This window comes from Onychomys torridus, chromosome 4 (assembly GCF_903995425.1).
Source record: "Onychomys torridus chromosome 4, mOncTor1.1, whole genome shotgun sequence".
In the NCBI taxonomy this organism is placed as follows: domain Eukaryota; kingdom Metazoa; phylum Chordata; class Mammalia; order Rodentia; family Cricetidae; genus Onychomys; species Onychomys torridus.
This window is the reverse complement of record NC_050446.1, coordinates 140,479,857-140,488,201: the sequence shown is the minus strand read 5'-3', so window position 1 is coordinate 140,488,201 and position 8,345 is coordinate 140,479,857. Positions and strand designations below refer to the sequence as shown.

General features: G+C 51.4%; 1 protein-coding gene across 1 annotated transcript in view; it reads left to right on the top strand.

Moving 5' to 3' along the window:
- The first annotated feature begins 272 nt into the window (after window positions 1–272).
- Bpifb1 (BPI fold containing family B member 1) overlaps window positions 273–8,345 on the top strand; it is a 33,355-nt gene continuing 25,282 nt past the window's right edge. The window contains exon 1 of the mRNA XM_036186412.1: window positions 273–301. The gene's annotated coding sequence lies outside the window, so the exon portion shown is untranslated. The remainder of the gene's footprint in view (window positions 302–8,345) is intronic.

The following is an 8,345-nucleotide window of genomic DNA, read 5'->3' as shown; positions in this document are numbered from 1 at the left end:
GAGAGCACGGAGTCACAGCCAGTCCCCCACTCTCCAGTGGTGAACCTGGCTCGCCTTTATCAAGGGTTGAACTCCTGGTTGCCTCGTTCTCCTGGACGACCTGGTGACCGAATGAGTAATTGTTAGCACAGAAACCCCACCCTGTGAAGGGGACCATGAGGGAGGTTCCCCTGTGCACCCCTGCTGGCCCCCAGGAGGTCAGGTCAAGCAAACATCAAGATGTTCAAAGCCTGGGGAGGACCCAGGCTGAAGAGCCAGTGAGGGAACTCAGAGACTCTGCTGCTGGACACAGCATCCCAAGGTGAGAGACTGCAATCCTGGTGTTATGGGCTTAGGGTGTCCTCAAAGCATGGCTGATGCCGGATATCTGGGGGAGGGTTTTCTGGAATCTGTGGCACTGCCGGGTGGCACTGTGGCACTGTCAAGTGGCAGTGATTTTCGTTCCTACTCTCTCGGTCTTTGTGATGATAACGCAGAGAAAAGCTGGACATGGTGTTCCTGTGTTTTCAACATATCTCCAACCATTCATTAACTCTCCCCTTGGAGAGGAGAGAGCAAGGGCCCAGAGTGGGGCCCAGTGGTGGAGTGCAGCTCAGACCTGGCTTCTGGGTTCCATCCCCAGCACTGGGGTGGGGGAGGCGTTGGTCGCCAGAGGTCAATAGCATGCTTCTGTTTGCACTGAGGTGGAGAAAAGCCATTTCATCCATCTCTCTCTCTCTCTCTCTCTCTCTCTCTCTCTCTCTCTCTCTCTCTCTCTCTCACACACACACACACACACACACACACACACACACACACACACACACACACAAAGGTTCACCCAAACCCCATTCACACGTGTCCAGGCACCTGTGTGGGGCTGCACAGATAAAAACAGCCAAAGCAAAGGACCTAGCACCCATCACACCCCCGCTAAGTTGGTTATCACCATCACTGCCATCACTGTGGCCCTACTATAACTTTCTGTTGATGGAAAGTGGCGTTCTTCACTTTAGGAAGTGAGACACCATTTCCAACTGGGCGGAGAACATTGAAATTATTCAGGTTTTCCAAGGTGGTTTCATGGGCCAAAATGCATGCTGATAATTAGGAATCTCAGCAGTTGGTAGGTGGGGGTCCTCTGAGGAGGTTGTGGACAGGAAAAGATAGCGTCTAAACACAGGTGTCAGCAGACCCTGGCAGGAGGACAAGAGCGCAAGTACTGGCGTCACACAGACCTGAGTTCAAATCCTGGCTTCCTGCCCTGGTCACTGTGTGACCTTGAATGAGTGTTACTCAGTACCTCTAGGTCTTCGTCTGTGCAATGGGGGTTATAATCAAACCAGAAGGCTCAGGCCCAGCCTGTGGCTGCTGAGCATCCAGAGATGGCAGGACCAGTCTGTTCAGCATGCCAGGTACCCCCTCCCTTCTGTGAATAAGCAGCTCCCAAAATCGTTTGTAAACCCAAAGACATGAAAGTTGAACAAGGAGAGATGGGTGTGTGTGTGCGTGTGTGTGTGTGTGTGTGTGTGTGTGTGTGTGTGTGTGTGTGTGTGTGTTGGGTATAATAGGGGCCTTCCAGTTTTCAGTGGGACGGAAACCTCATAGACCTCCAGACCATCCTGATAGCCTCTCCAGTTGCCTCCTTGTTCTAGTCCTCACATTGAGAAGATAGAGTAGTGTGGTCTTACGTCAGTTGGTGCATTTCTAGTTCACGCGACCTTGCCCAGAGACTTTAATCCAGGAGAATGTGCCCCCTGCTATGTCCAAGGCCTACAGAACTCTGCTCACACATAGGGGAGTGCACACATCTGCTGGCTAGCCAGCTCGGCTCTTGGCTAGACCGATCTCTCTCTCTCTCTCTCTCTCTCTCTCTCTCTCTCTCTCTCTCTCTCTCTCTCTCTCTCCTGGATTTTTAAAGAAATAGAAATTTCAGGGAGAGATGCTGCTGCAGGTGAACTACTAAGATCACATATTGAAGTTCCCCTCCCTTGCCTAGCCTGGCCTGCCCTGGAGGCCCTTCCCTAGTCTGTCCTAGGCTGCTGGTGGGCCCTTCCCTGGTCTGGCCTGGCCTGGGAGCCCTTCCCTGGTCTGGCCTGGCCTGCCCTGGGGGCCCTTCCCTGGTCTGGCCTGGGATGCCAGTGGGCCCTTCCCTGGGCTGCCCTGGAGCAGAGTAGAAGCTGCCCTAAGAGTCTATCTCCACCAAGCCTAACCAGGGGAAGATGAGGCTAATCCCAGTGCGCTTCCAAACTGAAGCTCTCAATCTGAGTGACTCCTCGGCTCAGAAACATCCTCATTGCAGAGATCCCCAGTTTCCTAGGCCCCCAGCACACACAGCCATGCCTTTGGGAGTATTCTCAGAAGTCTGGACTGCCAGACCACTGGGTTTTTTCCTTTTTCCAGCCACGGATGTTCACAGCAATCTCAGCACGTGCGTGCAGTATTGGTATCAGGGCTGCTCAGGCTGAGTCCCTGTCCTTGGGGCTGTAGAGGTGGCTCAGCAATTTAGAGCACTATTGTTCTTGCAGAGGACTAGTGCCCATGTGGTAGTTGACAATCACAGGAAACCCCAGTTCCAAAACTTCCAAAGCCTCCACAGGTGCCAGGCATGCGTGCGGTTTTTGTACATGTAGGCAAAACATTCGTACACATAAAACAAAGTAAACAAAGAAAAAAAAAAACTTTCCTGGGCCCAGGCCCTGCTCTAAGACAACACCTTGAGCTTCCCAAGCCCATGCCCCAGAGGTGTTACTCAGTTGAGGTTAGACATAGCTGGGTGCCCAGAGTTGGGACACAGTGAGGTGAGACACATATCCAGGGCCACATAACTGGGAGGGGTCACCTGCTTTATCCAGATGCCAAAACCTTGCTCTCCCTGGGGCCTCAGCTCCATCCCGGCCTCTGTGATAGCATCTAGAGATGCACAGGGAGAGAGAAAAACACCAGGAGAGAGAGGCAGAGAGAGAGACATGGGACCAGGAAAGATAGGTATGAGAAAGAAAGGAAGAGAGAGAAGGAGACAGAGGAAAGCGGCAGAGGCTTGGAGAAACCAGACACAGAGAAGGCAAACTGGGGCTAGAGATGGAACAGCAGTCCTCAAGGCATGACTCAGGGAGTCAGAATCCCACCCAAGGAGGTTCTGGTGCAAACTAAGGCATCCCAGGATGAGCCAGGGGCCCCTACAATCTACCCTATGCTTGCCACAGGGTTCAGACAAGCTCCTAGGCTCACTGTTTTGCTAATGTGGGATCCCACACAAAATGCCTCCCTCCCCCTATACCCAGTTCTTAGTTATTACCTTCTTCCAGCCCAGGGCAAAGGTCACCACTTCAGAAGCTGTCTCTAATCCAGCCTCCTCTTGTGCACTTGTTCGGGAGGCCTCAACAGAGATTCTGGGGACAGTCACACCCTAGATGGGTGCCAACCTGCATCAGTGCTGATGTGTGTCAACACTGTGTGTTGCTTTTGTTTTTGTTTACACATTGCCTGTGCATCCCACACTCTCAGGCCCTGACAACAAACAGTCTCCATGCAAACCTCCATGCTAACAAGCCACACTTGACCTGGACGCCTTGCAGCAGACAAATGCATCACACTGTACCAGGTCCTGTCCTTGAGGCACCCAGCCTCCATCTTCCTATGACGGCGTGCTGCCAGTGGGGAAGGAAGTCCCAGCACCAAGCCCCACCATTGCCAGCTGTGAAAGGCCACTTAGCACCTGCCAGGACCTGACTATGAGCCTCATCAGGGCAGGGCCCTGGTCCTCATTTCCAGGCAGGGCTGTGACTGAGCCTGGTTTAGCCACGGTTTATTTGCACTCAATTTCATCTATTCCTGCCCTACAAAAGAGAGATTATGCCCAGAAGCTTCCAGAACGGGATTTCCGGGCTGATGCAACTGAGCTTTTGTTGCACTTATCAGTGATAGTGTGGCAAAGTTTCCAGCTAACCTGGAGTGGGCAGGGCTATGACTCAGGCCCTGGGAAAGGGAGGTCTTCCTGCATTTCTTGACCTCTGCCAGCCTCCTTCTACTCATCTTCAAGTTGTTTAGTGTGGTGGCTGGCTGATCCAAAAAATGCATTGTGTAAAAATATTTAACTCTTAACATCACCAAGGAGATCATAAAAGTCACCTAGGATCATATCACCAAAAAGAAAAGAACAGATGTTTTCTAGGGGACCATATCCTTTCGGAACATTCTCTGGGTTAATTTCACTTGCCTCCGTCTCCCTAGGTTGTTTAGTGACAGCTGCCTGGTGGCTCAGGACTGAACAAACCCCCAGTTAGCTGGACATGTACACCAGCCCTGCTTTGGGGCTATTACAAGTAACCACACTGCAGGCAGCACACTAACAACAATTCTTTTCCCAAACTACTGGGTAACTCCCTCAGCAGAGCACCACACAACCCCCAATCAAGGAGCCAAACCTATCTTAGAACACACAGTGGGTGGAACACACACACACACACACACACACACACACACACACACACACATACCGCCACCGCCACCCCAACTTGAATATCAGCTGGCTCCCTCTGCTGTGGACAGCCTTATACAAAACAGCCTGACCAACGTTATCACAGAACCTACATCTCTATTTTGCATTTGGGGAGACTGAGGCCAGAGATAGGAACCAACTTATCCAAACTCAGTCCACTGGAAGCAGTGGCAAACTCTGTGTCAGCTACAGGTTCCCCTTTCCATTTCCTCATGTCTTTGGGATTTTACCGGGACGGACAGTCTTTAACAGGGATGGGGCAGGAAGCAGCAGTACAAGGCCTCTGCATTGTCATGGCAGACATTGCTAATCAATTGTCACATCCTTTTCTGCTGGACCCAGACCCTGAGGACTTCAACCACCATGGCTGGGCTTGGCACAATAGTGAAGGCTCACTGGTGCCAAGAAGAGCCCTTGTGTAAAGGACTTGAGTCTGCTGAGAGCAGCCTGAATTCTTGCCTTTCTTCCTGGCAAGAAACAGTTGGCAAGCTCTCTGGTTTCCACCCGACTAACCCTGCCATGCCATGTCCTCCCACACTCTCTGTTTCTATGCAACCACAGCCTTCTCCAGAGAGGCTGCCCATGTTGCAGCTGGACAGGGTGGCAGAGTAGGGGACAAAGTCAGGAAGAGCTCACATAGTTTCTAGCTCCTGCTTTAGGGCTGTGGGAACTCAGGCAGGCCTCTGTTCTTCTCCTAGAACCCAATTCAGCTGGAAAGGGGGCTACCAACATGATATTTTCTCCTTTCTGGGTCTATTTGACGGTAGAGTAGAGGTTGATGGTCTTTTCCACTCCGCCTCTTGCTTTGCCTGAGCAATCAGCTTTGATATGACATGGCCTCTCTCCTCAGCCCTAATCCAAGCTGCCTGGGATGACTGGCAGCTGTACTCACTCTCACCATCTGGGAATGGAGTACAAGTATGTGGTGAAGAGAGAAGGAAGGCATGGCCTGAGTGTGACAAGGTTCTCTTGCTCTCTGTGGACAGGATGTGCTAAGCGCCGGGCCTCAGTGGCATTTTGTGGAAGTTTCCCTAAGGCTCTCTGCTGAGCTCCCCAGACTGCAATTGTCCAAGCCTCCCTGCTGCCCACCCAGCCCACTGAACCATCCTTTCCAGCCCTCCCTGGTCCTCCTCAGTCCCTGTCTTTCTGACGTCACCTCCTCTCCTCTCCAAACATGATTCCTGATAGGCCAGAACCTTATCCTGCTGGGTCCATTCAGCTTGTATGATATCCACAGCAGGGACTTCCCAAACTCGTCACTCTGCCCTCCACAGCTGCAGCTCATCCACCCATACAGAACTCAGCTGTGCATCACACTCTAGGAACACAGTCTCAAGCTCCCAAGTGGTCTTGGGAAAGCCCTCTCCTTCTAGACACCCTGCTTCTGTGCTGGGAGACCACAGAAGTCCCTTAAGGAATGCCTCACAGAGATGGACATGGTGCTGCATGCTTGCATTCCCAGCATCTGGGAGGCAGAGGCAGGAAAACAAAGGGTCCAAGGCCAGCCTAAGGGACGTTAGAAAATCCTGTCAAAAATAGAAAGGGAGGGAGGGGAAGGGTGGGAGGAGGGGTTGAGGGAAGGAGTATAGAGATAGGAATGGAGGGATGCTTTCACAAATATACTCTTCTGCTCTGGTTGCCCTTATTACCTCTAGCTGGATCAGGGCCCTGCATGGTAGAACTGAGAACTGTGTATTTGTTCTTGCTCCCCATCCCCCAACCTGCACTGTGGCCTGCCCATCTCCTTGTTGCATAGCATCTGTAGAGTTGCACACTTGAGTCTTCAGGTCTGCTTCCAGTCAATTCTGGTGTAAACACCCACCAGCACACAGCCAGAAGCACCCTGTCCTAGTCAGGTGACCAGCAAAGGCCTCTCCAAGGAGAAGGAGCCAGCCTCGGAGAAGGTTCAGCATGTGCAAAGGCCCTAAGGTGGGAATGAGAGAAGGCAAGGGCAAACTGGTGAGAAATGAACGATTAGATAGGTAGCCAAGCTGGGTCTTGTAGAGCTTGGTTCTCATGCAAATCACTGCAGGCTTTGGCGAATTTCACCAAGACTTGTTTACAAAAGGCCACTGGTTACTGGGGAGGATTGGACTTTTGGTAAGAGAGACACTTAAAGGTGAAGACCCGGAGACCAAGAGGGACCTGTAGAAGAATGGAGGGAGGGAGGAGGCAGGGAGATGGCTCAGTGCACAAGGTTCCTATTGTGCAAGCATGTTAACCTGCGTTTGGATCCCCAGCACCCACATGAAAGCCTGATACACAGCAGCATGTGTTTGACGCCAGCACTGGCCAGCCAGGGCCAGAAACTGGCATGTTCTGGGGACTCACCAGCCAGCCTGTCTAGTTGAGTCAGTGAGCCCCAGGTTCAGTGAGAGAGTGTCTCAAAACATAAATGGAGATGGGGACTAGAAAGGTGGCCCCGTAGTTAGAGCATCTGCTGCTCTTCCAGAGGACCTGCGTTTGGTCCCCAGAACCCACACTAAGTAACTCATAACTGTCTGTAACTACAGCTCCAAGGGACCTGATGTCCTCATCTGGCTCCATGGGCACCTCCATACACATGATGTACATTCACACAGACAAATGAATAAAAACTAAAAATAATTCTTTTAAAAGACAATCAAATAGTAAGATGGAGGGTATAGCAACAGAAGTAGACAGCGGACATCAACCTCTGGCCTCTGCATACACAGATATGCTCATGCACGTGCACATACACATCACATACACACACACACACACACACACACATCATATAAATAAATAAATTTTAAAAGGCTGAAGGAATAAGGAATAATGGAGGAACAGAAGGCAGATAACACCCCTCAGGGCGCAGGGTTCATATCTTGGGAACAGAGTATGGGCTTTGAGGACTCACAGGAGGGTAAGATGACAGGGATCAGGCTGGGTGGATATTCCCTTCTGGATTGGACCTTGATGGAGGCAGCTGTGCAATGGAGGTAAAATTGTCATTCTGTGGATGATGAGCCAGACATTTTCTCCTCAGAAGGGAGGAGTGTTCAGCGAGGCCACAGCTCACAGCACAGGAAAGTGTGAAAATCATGTCTCAAACTCCAAGGTTTCCTTCTGGCCACTACCACAAAAGATCTTTCTTTTATTTAACTTAAAATTTTTATTTTATTTTATTATTTTATATATATATATATATACATACATACACATATACATATATATACATACATACATGTCTGTGCACCGTGTGTGTGTGTGTGTGTGTGTGTGTGTGTGTGTCTATGTGTGTGTCTGTGTGTGTGTGTGTGTGTGTGTGTGTGTGTACAGAGGCCAGAAGATGGCACAGGACCCCCTGGAACTGCACTTACAAACAGTCGTGAGCTGCCATGTGGGTGCTGGGAATCAAACCCGGGTCCTCTGGAAGAGCAGCCAGTGCTCTTAACCACTGAGCCATCTGACCAGGCCCATGAAGGAGGTGTGAGGTGTGAGGAGTCCCAGGAAGGGGACACACAAAGAAAGTGAGGATCTGAGAGAAGATAGGCCAGAGCAAGAGGTGCAGGACAGAGGCCCCCGGGACAAGCTACACAGTCCAAGGGTGCACAACGGTGTTCAACCCTTCCAGACTGAGCCGACAGGCAGGAAGCTGGAGCAGATGTGGACATTGGCGTTGGCACCAGCTCCACCACCCCACAGAGGGACTTTGTCCCTGGGCAGCAGGCATGGCAGCTGAGGAGCCAAACAGGGGTGTATGTCTCTTTCACATGTGCCCGAGGCACTGGCAGGGTCCTTCCGGAGAGCCCTTCTGGCTCTGGGGCAGCTAGCCTTTAGTGTTCAGGGCCTATTGAATGTTCCAGACACGGCAGGATGCAAACCACATTTTCCTCCGTGA